Source organism: Siphateles boraxobius, unplaced genomic scaffold (genome assembly GCF_051911475.1).
Source record: "Siphateles boraxobius isolate OS27281-9 unplaced genomic scaffold, OSU_SipBor_1 160, whole genome shotgun sequence".
Classification (NCBI taxonomy): Eukaryota; Metazoa; Chordata; class Actinopteri; order Cypriniformes; family Leuciscidae; genus Siphateles; species Siphateles boraxobius.
Genome location: NW_027508767.1, coordinates 1,010,096 through 1,024,437, shown reverse-complemented (window position 1 = coordinate 1,024,437; position 14,342 = coordinate 1,010,096).

Here is a 14,342-nt window from a genome sequence, read left to right as displayed (position 1 = left end):
AGCTTTTAGACCTTCTGAGGACCCTCTGAGCAGAAAAAAAGTTCAAAAGGTCCAATATTGACTACTGTCTGGCGGACTTGACTTGATATTTTAACATCAGAAAGAGTCTACGAGGACATCATGGATCTTTTAGACCTCTGACTAGAAAAAGTTCAAAAAGTCCCAAATGGACCACTGTCTGGTGGACTTGATCTGCCTTTTTAACATCAGAAAGAGTCTATATGGACATCATGGATCTTTTAGACCTTCTGGGGACCCTCTGATCAGAAAAAAAAACTTCAAAAAGTCCCATATGGACTACTGTCTTGCGGATTTGACGACTTTTTAACATAAGAAAGAGTCTGTAAGGACATCATGGATCTTTTAGACCTTCTGGGGACCCTCTGACCAGAAAAAAAGTTCCAAAAGTCCCATATGGACTACTTTCTGGTGGACTTGATGACTTTTTGACATCAGAACGAGTCTATCAGGAGATCATGGATCTTTTAGACCTTCTGGGGACCCTGTGACCAGAAAAAAAGTTCAAAAAGTCCCATATGGACTACTGTCTGGCGGACTTGACGACTTTTTAACATCAGAACGAGTCTATAAGGACATCATGGATCTTTTAGACATTCTGGTGACCCTCTGAGCAGATAAAAAGTTCAAAAGGTCCCGAATGGACTACTGTCTGGCAGACTTGAGGACTTTTTAACATCAGAAAGAGTCTATAAGGACGTAATTGATCTTTTAGACCTTCTGGGGACCCTCTGACCAGAAAAAAAGTTCAAAAAGTCCCATATGGACTACTGTCTGGCGGACTTGACTTGACTTTTTTACATCAGAACGAGTCTATAAGGAAGGACATCATGGATCTTTTAGACCTTCTGGGAACCTTCTTTCCAGAAAAAAAGTGTTCAAAAGGTCCCGTATTTAACTACTGTCTGGCGTACTTGACGACGTTTTAACATCAAAAAGAGTCAATAAGGACATCATGTAGCTTTTGACCTTCTAGGGACCCTCTGACCAGAAAAAAAGTTCAAAAAGTCCCATATGGACTACTGTCTGGCGGACTTGACTTGACTTTTTAACATCAGAACGAGTCTATAAGGACATCATGGATCTTTTAGACCTTCTGGTGACCCTCTGAGCAGAAAAAAAGTTCAAAAGGTCCCCTATGGACTACTGTCTGGCAGACTTGACGACTTTTTAACATCAGAAAGAGTCAATGAGGACATCATGTAGCTTTTAGACCTTCTGAGGACCCTCTGACCAGACAAAAAGTTCAAAAGGTCCCTATTTAACTACTGTCTGGCGGACTTGACAACTTTTTAACATCAGAAAGAGTCAATGAGGACATCTTGTAGCTTTTAGACCTTCTGAGGACCCTTTGAGCAGAAAAAAAGTTCAAAAGGTCCAATATGGACTACTGTCTGGCGGACTTGACTTGACTTTTTAACATAAGAAAGAGTAATTGAGGACATCATGTAGCTTTTAGACCTTCTGAGGACCCTCTGAGCAGAAAAAAAGTTCAAAAGGTCCCATATGGACTACTGTCTGGCGTACTTGACTTGACTTTTTAACATCAGAACGAGTCTATAAGGACATCATGGATCTTTTAGACCTTCTGGGGACCCGCTGACCAGAAAAAAAGCTCAAAAAGTACCATATGGACTACTTTCTGGCGGACTTGACGAAATTTTAACATCAGAACGAGTCTATGAGGACATTATGTAGCTTTTAGACCTTCTGAGGACCCACTGAGCAGAAAAAAAAGTTCAAAAGTCCCATATTTAACTACTGTCTGGCGGACTTGACGACTTTTTAACATCAGAAAGAGTCAATGAGGACATCATGTAAGTTTCAGACCTTCTGAGGACCCTCTGACCAGAAAAAAAAGAGTTCAAAAGGTCCCGTATTTAACTACTGTCTGGCGGACTTGACGACTTTTTAACATCAGAAAGAGTCAATGAGGACATAGTGTAAATTTCAGACCTTCTGAGGACCCTCTGACCAGAAAAAAAGAGTTCAAAAGGTCCCGTATTTAACTACTGTCTGGCGGACTTGACGACTTTTTAACATCAGAAAGAGTCAATGAGGACATCATGTAGCCTTTAGACCTTCTGAGGACCCTCTGAGCAGAAAAAAAGTTCAAAAGGTCCCATATGGACTACTGTCTGGTGGATTTGACTTGATATTTTAACATCAGAAAGAGTCTACGAGGACATCATGGATCTTTTAGACCTCCAAGGCACCCTCTGACTGGAAAAAGTTAAAAAAGTCCCAAATGGACTACTTTCTGGCTGACTTGACTTGACTTTTTAACATCAGAATGATTCTATAAGGACATCATGGATCTTTTAGACCTCCTGGCGACCCTCTGAGCAGAAAAAAAGTTCAAAAAGTCCCATATGGACCACTGTCTGGCGGACTTGATGACTTTTTGACATCAGAACGAGTCTATAAGGACATCATGGATCTTTAAGACCTTCTGGGGACCCTCTGACCAGAAAAAAAGTTCAAAAAGTCCCATATGGACTACTGTCTGGCGGACTTGACTTGACTTTTTAACATCAGAACGAGTCTATGAGGACAGCATGTAGCTTTTAGACCTTCTGGTGACCCTCTGAGCAGAAAAAAAGTTCAAAAGCTCCGGTATGGACTACTGTCTGGCGGACTTTACTTGACTTTTTAACATCAGAAAGAGTCAATGAGGACATCATGTAGCCTTTAGACCTTCTGAGGACCCTCTGACCAGAAAAAAAGTTCAAAAGTTCCCGTATTTAACTACTGTCTGGCGGACTTGACGACTTTTTAACATCAAAAAGAGTCAATGAGGACATCATGTAGCTTTTAGACCTTCTGGGGACCCTCTGACCAGAAAAAAAGTTCAAAAAGTCCCATATGGACTACTGTCTGGCGGACTTGACTTGACATTTTAACATCAGAACGAGTCTATAAGGACATCATGGATCTTTTAGACCTTCTGGTGACCCTCTGACCAGAAAAAAAGTTCAAAAAGTCCCATATGGACTACTATCTGGCGTACTTGACTTGACTTTTTAACATCAGAACGAGTCTATAAGGACATCATGGATCTTTTAGACCATCTGGGGACCCGCTGACCAGAAAAAAAGCTCAAAAAGTACCATATGGACTACTTTCTGGCGGACTTGACGAAATTTTAACATCAGAACGAGTCTATGAGGACATCATGTAGCTTTTAGACCTTCTGAGGACCCACTGAGCAGAAAAAAAAGTTCAAAAGTCCCATATTTAACTACTGTCTGGCGGACTTGACGACTTTTTAACATCAGAAAGAGTCAATGAGGACATCATGTAAGTTTCAGACCTTCTGACGACCCTCTGACCAGAAAAAAAGAGTTCAAAAGGTCCCGTATTTAACTACTGTCTGGCGGATTTGATGACTTTTTAACATCAGAAAGAGTCAATGAGGACATCATGTAGCTTTTAGACCTTCTGGGGACCCTCTGACCAGAAAAAAAGTTCAAAACGTCCCATATGGACTACTGTCTGGCAGACTTGACTTGACTTTTTAACATCAGAACGAGTCTATGAGGACAGCATGTAGCTTTTAGACCTTCTGGTGACCCTCTGAGCAGAAAAAAAGTTCAAAAGCTCCGGTATGGACTACTGTCTGGCGGACTTTACTTGACTTTTTAACATCAGAAAGAGTCAATGAGAACATCATGTAGCTTTTAGACCTTCTGAGGACCCTCTGACCAGAAAAAAAGTTCAAAAGTTCCCGTATTTAACTACTGTCTGGCGGACTTGACGACTTTTTAACATCAGAAAGAGTCAATGAGGACATCATGTAACTTTTAGACCTTCTGAGGACCCTCTGAGCAGAAAAAAAGTTCAAAAGGTCCAATATGGACTACTGTCTGGCGGACTTGACTTGACTTTTTAACATAAGAAAGAGTCTATAAGGACATCATGGTTCTTTTAGACCTTCTGGGGACCCTCTGACGGAAAAAAAGTTCAAAAAGTCCCATATGGACTACTGTCTGGCGGACTTGACTTGACTTTTTGACATCAGAACGAGTCTATAAGGACATCATGGATCTTTTAGACCTTCTGGGGACCCTCTGACCAGAAAAAAAGTTCAAAAAGTCCCATATGGACTACTTTCTGGCGGACTTGACTTGACTTTTTAACATCAGAAAGAGTCTATAAGGACATCATGTAGCCTTTAGACCTTCTGAGGACCCTCTGAGCAGAAAAAAAGTTCAAAAGGTCCCATATGGACTACTGTCTGGTGGATTTGACTTGATATTTTAACATCAGAAAGAGTCTACGAGGACATCATGGATCTTTTAGACCTCCAAGGCACCCTCTGACTGGAAAAAGTTAAAAAAGTCCCAAATGGACTACTTTCTGGCTGACTTGACTTGACTTTTTAACATCAGAATGATTCTATAAGGACATCATGGATCTTTTAGACCTCCTGGCGACCCTCTGACCAGAAAAAAAGTTCAAAAGGTCCCGTATTTAAATACTGTCTGGCGGACTTGACGACTTTTTAACATCAGAAAGAGTCAATGAGGACGTCATGTAGCTTTTAGACCTTCTGGGGCCCCTCGACCAGAGAAAAAGTTCAAAAAGTCCCATATGGACTACTGTCTGGCTGACTTGACTTGACTTTTTAACATCAGAACGAGTCTCTGAGGACACCATGTAGCTTTTAGACCTTCTGAGGACCCTCTGAGCAGAAAAAAAGTTCAAAAGGTCCAATATTGACTACTGTCTGGCGGACTTGACTTGACTTTTTAACATCAGAATGATTTATAAGGACATCATGGACCTTTTAGACTTTCTGGGGACCCTCTGATCAGAAAAAAACTTCAAAAAGTCCCATATGGACGAATTTTTAACATCAGAACGAGTCTATAAGGACGTAATGGATCTTTTAGACCTTCTGGGGACCCTCTGACCAGAAAAAAAGTTCCAAAAGATCCATATGGACTACTTTCTGGCGGACTTGATGACTTTTTGACATCAGAACGAGTCTATAAGGACATCATGGATCTTTTAGACCTTCTGGGGACCCTATGACCAGAAAAAAAGTTCAAAAAGTCCCCTATGGACTACTTTCTGGCGGACTTGACTTGACTTTTTAACATCAGAAAGAGTCTATAAGGACATGATGGATCTTTTAGACCTTCTGGGGACCCTCTGACCAGAAAAAAAGTTCAAAAAGTCCCATATGGACTACTGTCTGGCGTACTTGACTTGATTTTGTAACATCAGAACGAGTCTATAAGGACATCATGGATCTTTTAGACCTTCTGGGGACCCGCTGACCAGAAAAAAAGCTCAAAAAGTCCCATATGGACTACTGTCTGGCGGATTTGTCGACTTTTTAACATCAGAAAGAGTCTAAAGAGTCTCATCATGGATCTTTTAGACCTTCTGGGGACCCTCTGAGCAGAAAAAAAGTTCAAAAGGTCCCCTATGGACTACTGTCTGGCGGACTTGACTTGACTTTTTAACATCAGAAAGAGTCAATGAGGACATCATGTAGCTTTAAGACCTTCTGAGGACCCTCGGACCAGAAAAAAAGTTCAAAAAGTCCCATATGGACTACTGTCTGGCGGACTTGACTTGACTTTTTAACATCAGAACGAGTCTATAAGGATATCATGAATCTATTAGACCTTCTGGTGACCCTCTGAGCAGAAAAAAAAGTTCAAAAGGTCCCATATGGACTACTGTCCGGCAGACTTGACGACTTTTTGACATCAGAAAGAGTCAATGAGGACATCATGTAGCTTTTAGACCTTCTGAGGACCCTCTGACCAGACAAAAAGTTCAAAATGTCCCGTATTTAACTACTGTGTGGCGGACTTGACGACTTTTTAACATCAGAAAGAGTCAATGAGGACATCATGTAGCTTTTAGACCTTCTGGAGACCCTCTGACCAGAAAAAAAGTTCAAAAGCTCCCGCATGGACTACTGTCTGGCGGACTTTACTTGACTTTTTAACATCAGAAAGAGTCAATGAGGACATCATGTAGCTTTTAGACCTTTTGAGGACCCTCTGACCAGAAAAAAAGTTCAAAAGGTCCCGTATTTAAATACTGTCTGGCGGACTTGACGACTTTTTAACATCAGAAAGAGTCAATGAGGACGTCATGTAGCTTTTAGACCTTCTGGGGCCCCTCGACCAGAAAAAAAGTTCAAAAAGTCCCATATGGACTACTGTCTGGCTGACTTGACTTGACTTTTTAACATCAGAACGAGTCTATGAGGACACCATGTAGCTTTTAGACCTTCTGAGGACCCTCTGAGCAGAAAAAAAGTTCAAAAGGTCCAATATTGACTACTGTCTGACGGACTTGACTTGATATTTTAACATCAGAAAGAGTCTACGAGGACATCATGGATCTTTTAGACCTTCTGGAGACCCTCTGATCAGAAAAAAAAACTTCAAAAAGTCCCATATGGACTACTGTCTGGCGGATTTGACGACTTTTTAACATCAGAAAGAGTCTATAAGGACATCATGGATCTTTTAGACCTTCTGGGGACCCTCTGACCAGAAAAAAAGTTCCAAAAGTCCCATATGGACTACTTTCTGGTGGACTTGATGACTTTTTGACATCAGAACGAGTCTATCATGAGATCATGGATCTTTTAGACCTTCTGGGGACCCTCTGAGCAGAAAAAAAGTTCAAAAAGTCCCATATGGACTACTGTCTGGCGGACTTGACGACTTTTTAACATCAGAACGAGTCTATAAGGACATCATGGATATTTTAGACATTCTGGTGACCCTCTGAGCAGATAAAAAGTTCAAAAGGTCCCCTATGGACTACTGTCTGGCAGACTTGACGACTTTTTAACATCAGAACGAGGTCTATAAGGACTAATTGATCTTTTAGACCTCTGGGGACCTTCTGACCAGAAAAAAAGTTCAAAAAGTCCCCTATGGACTACTGTCTGGCGGACTTGACTTGACTTTTTAACATCAGAAAGAGTCAATGAGGACATCATGTAGCTTTTAGACCTTCTGGGGACCCTCTGACCAGAAAAAAAAGTTCAAAAGGTCCCGTATTTAACTACTCTGTGGCGGACTTGACGACTTTTTAACATCAGAACGAGTCTATGAGGACATCATGTAGCTTTTAGACCTTCTGAGGACCCTCTGAGCAGAAAAAAAGTTCAAAAGGTCCAATATTGACTACTGTCTGGCGGACTTGACTTGATATTTTAACATCAGAAAGAGTCTACGAGGACATCATGGATCTTTTAGACCTCTGACTAGAAAAAGTTCAAAAAGTCCCAAATGGACCACTGTCTGGTGGACTTGATCTGCCTTTTTAACATCAGAAAGAGTCTATATGGACATCATGGATCTTTTAGACCTTCTGGGGACCCTCTGATCAGAAAAAAAAACTTCAAAAAGTCCCATATGGACTACTGTCTTGCGGATTTGACGACTTTTTAACATTAGAAAGAGTCTGTAAGGACATCATGGATCTTTTAGACCTTCTGGGGACCCTCTGACCAGAAAAAAAGTTCCAAAAGTCCCATATGGACTACTTTCTGGTGGACTTGATGACTTTTTGACATCAGAACGAGTCTATCAGGAGATCATGGATCTTTTAGACCTTCTGGGGACCCTGTGACCAGAAAAAAAGTTCAAAAAGTCCCATATGGACTACTGTCTGGCGGACTTGACGACTTTTTAACATCAGAACGAGTCTATAAGGACATCATGGATCTTTTAGACATTCTGGTGACCCTCTGAGCAGATAAAAAGTTCAAAAGGTCCCGAATGGACTACTGTCTGGCAGACTTGAGGACTTTTTAACATCAGAAAGAGTCTATAAGGACGTAATTGATCTTTTAGACCTTCTGGGGACCCTCTGACCAGAAAAAAAGTTCAAAAAGTCCCATATGGACTACTGTCTGGCGGACTTGACTTGACTTTTTAACATCAGAACGAGTCTATAAGGAAGGACATCATGGATCTTTTAGACCTTCTGGGAACCTTCTTTCCAGAAAAAAAGTGTTCAAAAGGTCCCGTATTTAACTACTGTCTGGCGTACTTGACGACGTTTTAACATCAGAAAGAGTCAATGAGGACATCATGTAGCTTTTGACCTTCTAGGGACCCTCTGACCAGAAAAAAAGTTCAAAAAGTCCCATATGGACTACTGTCTGGCGGACTTGACTTGACTTTTTAACATCAGAACGAGTCTATAAGGACATCATGGATCTTTTAGACCTTCTGGTGACCCTCTGAGCAGAAAAAAAGTTCAAAAGGTCCCCTATGGACTACTGTCTGGCAGACTTGACGACTTTTTAACATCAGAAAGAGTCAATGAGGACATCATGTAGCTTTTAGACCTTCTGAGGACCCTCTGACCAGACAAAAAGTTCAAAAGGTCCCTATTTAACTACTGTCTGGCGGACTTGACAACTTTTTAACATCAGAAAGAGTCAATGAGGACATCTTGTAGCTTTTAGACCTTCTGAGGACCCTTTGAGCAGAAAAAAGTTCAAAAGGTCCAATATGGACTACTGTCTGGCGGACTTGACTTGACTTTTTAACATAAGAAAGAGTAATTGAGGACATCATGTAGCTTTTAGACCTTCTGAGGACCCTCTGAGCAGAAAAAAAGTTCAAAAGGTCCCATATGGACTACTGTCTGGCGTACTTGACTTGACTTTTTAACATCAGAACGAGTCTATAAGGACATCATGGATCTTTTAGACCTTCTGGGGACCCTCTGAGCAGAAAAAAAGTTCAAAAAGTCCCATATGGACTACTGTCTGGCGGACTTGACGACTTTTTAACATCAGAACGAGTCTATAAGGACATCATGGATATTTTAGACATTCTGGTGACCCTCTGAGCAGATAAAAAGTTCAAAAGGTCCCCTATGGACTACTGTCTGGCAGACTTGACGACTTTTTAACATCAGAACGAGGTCTATAAGGACTAATTGATCTTTTAGACCTCTGGGGACCTTCTGACCAGAAAAAAAGTTCAAAAAGTCCCCTATGGACTACTGTCTGGCGGACTTGACTTGACTTTTTAACATCAGAAAGAGTCAATGAGGACATCATGTAGCTTTTAGACCTTCTGGGGACCCTCTGACCAGAAAAAAAAGTTCAAAAGGTCCCGTATTTAACTACTCTGTGGCGGACTTGACGACTTTTTAACATCAGAACGAGTCTATGAGGACATCATGTAGCTTTTAGACCTTCTGAGGACCCTCTGAGCAGAAAAAAAGTTCAAAAGGTCCAATATTGACTACTGTCTGGCGGACTTGACTTGATATTTTAACATCAGAAAGAGTCTACGAGGACATCATGGATCTTTTAGACCTCTGACTAGAAAAAGTTCAAAAAGTCCCAAATGGACCACTGTCTGGTGGACTTGATCTGCCTTTTTAACATCAGAAAGAGTCTATATGGACATCATGGATCTTTTAGACCTTCTGGGGACCCTCTTATCAGAAAAAAAACTTCAAAAAGTCCCATATGGACTACTGTCTTGCGGATTTGACGACTTTTTAACATAAGAAAGAGTCTGTAAGGACATCATGGATCTTTTAGACCTTCTGGGGACCCTCTGACCAGAAAAAAAGTTCCAAAAGTCCCATATGGACTACTTTCTGGTGGACTTGATGACTTTTTGACATCAGAACGAGTCTATCAGGAGATCATGGATCTTTTAGACCTTCTGGGGACCCTGTGACCAGTAAAAAAGTTCAAAAAGTCCCATATGGACTACTGTCTGGCTGACTTGACGACTTTTTAACATCAGAACGAGTCTATAAGGACATCATGGATCTTTTAGACATTCTGGTGACCCTCTGAGCAGATAAAAAGTTCAAAAGGTCCCGAATGGACTACTGTCTGGCAGACTTGAGGACTTTTTAACATCAGAAAGAGTCTATAAGGACGTAATTGATCTTTTAGACCTTCTGGGGACCCTCTGACCAGAAAAAAAGTTCAAAAAGTCCCATATGGACTATTGTCTGGCGGACTTGACTTGACTTTTTAACATCAGAACGAGTCTATAAGGACGTAATTGATCTTTTAGACCTTCTGGGGACCCTCTGACCAGAAAAAAAGTTCAAAAAGTCCCATATGGACTACTGTCTGGCGGACTTGACTTGACTTTTTAACATCAGAACGAGTCTATAAGGAAGGACATCATGGATCTTTTAGACCTTCTGGGAACCTTCTTTCCAGAAAAAAAGTGTTCAAAAGGTCCCGTATTTAACTACTGTCTGGCGTACTTGACGACGTTTTAACATCAGAAAGAGTCAATGAGGACATCATGTAGCTTTTGACCTTCTAGGGACCCTCTGACCAGAAAAAAAGTTCAAAAAGTCCCATATGGACTCCTGTCTGGCGGACTTGACTTGACTTTTTAACATCAGAACGAGTCTATAAGGACATCATGGATCTTTTAGACCTTCTGGTGACCCTCTGAGCAGAAAAAAAGTTCAAAAGGTCCCCTATGGACTACTGTCTGGCAGACTTGACGACTTTTTAACATCAGAAAGAGTCAATGAGGACATCATGTAGCTTTTAGACCTTCTGAGGACCCTCTGACCAGACAAAAAGTTCAAAAGGTCCCTATTTAACTACTGTCTGGCGGACTTGACAAATTTTTAACATCAGAAAGAGTCAATGAGGACATCTTGTAGCTTTTAGACCTTCTGAGGACCCTTTGAGCAGAAAAAAAGTTCAAAAGGTCCAATATGGACTACTGTCTGGCGGACTTGACTTGACTTTTTAACATAAGAAAGAGTAATTGAGGACATCATGTAGCTTTTAGACCTTCTGAGGACCCTCTGAGCAGAAAAAAAGTTCAAAAGGTCCCATATGGACTACTGTCTGGCGGACTTGACGACTTTTTAACATCAGAACGAGTCTATAAGGACATCATGGATATTTTAGACATTCTGGTGACCCTCTGAGCAGATAAAAAGTTCAAAAGGTCCCCTATGGACTACTGTCTGGCAGACTTGACGACTTTTTAACATCAGAACGAGGTCTATAAGGACTAATTGATCTTTTAGACCTCTGGGGACCTTCTGACCAGAAAAAAAGTTCAAAAAGTCCCCTATGGACTACTTTCTGGCGGACTTGACTTGACTTTTTAACATCAGAAAGAGTCAATGAGGACATCATGTAGCTTTTAGACCTTCTGGGGACCCTCTGACCAGAAAAAAAAGTTCAAAAGGTCCCGTATTTAACTACTCTGTGGCGGACTTGACGACTTTTTAACATCAGAACGAGTCTATGAGGACATCATGTAGCTTTTAGACCTTCTGAGGACCCTCTGAGCAGAAAAAAAGTTCAAAAGGTCCAATATTGACTACTGTCTGGCGGACTTGACTTGATATTTTAACATCAGAAAGAGTCTACGAGGACATCATGGATCTTTTAGACCTCTGACTAGAAAAAGTTCAAAAAGTCCCAAATGGACCACTGTCTGGTGGACTTGATCTGCCTTTTTAACATCAGAAAGAGTCTATATGGACATCATGGATCTTTTAGACCTTCTGGGGACCCTCTGATCAGAAAAAAAACTTCAAAAAGTCCCATATGGACTACTGTCTTGCGGATTTGACGACTTTTTAACATAAGAAAGAGTCTGTAAGGACATCATGGATCTTTTAGACCTTCTGGGGACCCTCTGACCAGAAAAAAAGTTCCAAAAGTCCCATATGGACTACTTTCTGGTGGACTTGATGACTTTTTGACATCAGAACGAGTCTATCAGGAGATCATGGATCTTTTAGACCTTCTGGGGACCCTGTGACCAGTAAAAAAGTTCAAAAAGTCCCATATGGACTACTGTCTGGCTGACTTGACGACTTTTTAACATCAGAACGAGTCTATAAGGACATCATGGATCTTTTAGACATTCTGGTGACCCTCTGAGCAGATAAAAAGTTCAAAAGGTCCCGAATGGACTACTGTCTGGCAGACTTGAGGACTTTTTAACATCAGAAAGAGTCTATAAGGACGTAATTGATCTTTTAGACCTTCTGGGGACCCTCTGACCAGAAAAAAAGTTCAAAAAGTCCCATATGGACTACTGTCTGGCGGACTTGACTTGACTTTTTAACATCAGAACGAGTCTATAAGGAAGGACATCATGGATCTTTTAGACCTTCTGGGAACCTTCTTTCCAGAAAAAAAGTGTTCAAAAGGTCCCGTATTTAACTACTGTCTGGCGTACTTGACGACGTTTTAACATCAGAAAGAGTCAATGAGGACATCATGTAGCTTTTGACCTTCTAGGGACCCTCTGACCAGAAAAAAAGTTCAAAAAGTCCCATATGGACTACTGTCTGGCGGACTTGACTTGACTTTTTAACATCAGAACGAGTCTATAAGGACATCATGGATCTTTTAGACCTTCTGGTGACCCTCTGAGCAGAAAAAAAGTTCAAAAGGTCCCCTATGGACTACTGTCTGGCAGACTTGACGACTTTTTAACATCAGAAAGAGTCAATGAGGACATCATGTAGCTTTTAGACCTTCTGAGGACCCTCTGACCAGACAAAAAGTTCAAAAGGTCCCTATTTAACTACTGTCTGGCGGACTTGACAACTTTTTAACATCAGAAAGAGTCAATGAGGACATCTTGTAGCTTTTAGACCTTCTGAGGACCCTTTGAGCAGAAAAAAAGTTCAAAAGGTCCAATATGGACTACTGTCTAGCGGACTTGACTTGACTTTTTAACATAAGAAAGAGTAATTGAGGACATCATGTAGCTTTTAGACCTTCTGAGGACCCTCTGAGCAGAAAAAAAGTTCAAAAGGTCCCATATGGACTACTGTCTGGCGTACTTGACTTGACTTTTTAACATCAGAACGAGTATATAAGGACATCATGGATCTTTTAGACCTTCTGGGGACCCGCTGACCAGAAAAAAGCTCAAAAAGTACCATATGGACTACTTTCTGGCGGACTTGACGAAATTTTAACATCAGAACGGGTCTATGAGGACATTATGTAGCTTTTAGACCTTCTGAGGACCCACTGAGCAGAAAAAAAAGTTCAAAAGTCCAATATTTAACTACTGTCTGGCGGACTTGACGACTTTTTAACATCAGAAAGAGTCAATGAGGACATCATGTAAGTTTCAGACCTTCTGAGGACCCTCTGACCAGAAAAAAAGAGTTCAAAAGGTCCCGTATTTAACTACTGTCTGGCGGACTTGACGACTTTTTAACATCAGAAAGAGTCAATGAGGACATAGTGTAAATTTCAGACCTTCTGAGGACCCTCTGACCAGAAAAAAAGAGTTCAAAAGGTCCCGTATTTAACTACTGTCTGGCGGACTTGACGACTTTTTAACATCAGAAAGAGTCAATGAGGACATCATGTAGCCTTTAGACCTTCTGAGGACCCTCTGAGCAGAAAAAAAGTTCAAAAGGTCCCATATGGACTACTGTCTGGTGGATTTGACTTGATATTTTAACATCAGAAAGAGTCTACGAGGACATCATGGATCTTTTAGACCTCCAAGGCACCCTCTGACTGGAAAAAGTTAAAAAAGTCCCAAATGGACTACTTTCTGGCTGACTTGACTTGACTTTTTAACATCAGAATGATTCTATAAGGACATCATGGATCTTTTAGACCTCCTGGCGACCCTCTGAGCAGAAAAAAAGTTCAAAAAGTCCCATATGGACCACTGTCTGGCGGACTTGATGACTTTTTGACATCAGAACGAGTCTATAAGGACATCATGGATCTTTAAGACCTTCTGGGGACCCTCTGACCAGAAAAAAAGTTCAAAAAGTCCCATATGGACTACTGTCTGGCGGACTTGACTTAACTTATTAACATCAGAATGAGTCTATAAGGACATGATGGATCTTTTAGACCTTCTGGGGACCCTCTGACCAGAAAAAAGTTCAAAAAGTCCCATATGGACTACTGTCTGGCGGACTTGACTTGACTTTTTAACATCAGAACGAGTCTATGAGGACAGCATGTAGCTTTTAGACCTTCTGGTGACCCTCTGAGCAGAAAAAAAGTTCAAAAGCTCCGGTATGGACTACTGTCTGGCGGACTTTACTTGACTTTTTAACATCAGAAAGAGTCAATGAGGACATCATGTAGCCTTTAGACCTTTTGAGGAACCTCTGACCAGAAAAAAAGTTCAAAAGTTCCCGTATTTAACTACTGTCTGGCGGACTTGACGACTTTTTAACATCAAAAAGAGTCAATGAGGACATTCATGTAGCTTTTAGACCTTCTGGGGACCCTCTGACCAGAAAAAAAGTTCAAAAAGTCCCATATGGACTACTGTCTGGCGGACTTGACTTGACTTTTTAACATCAGAACGAGT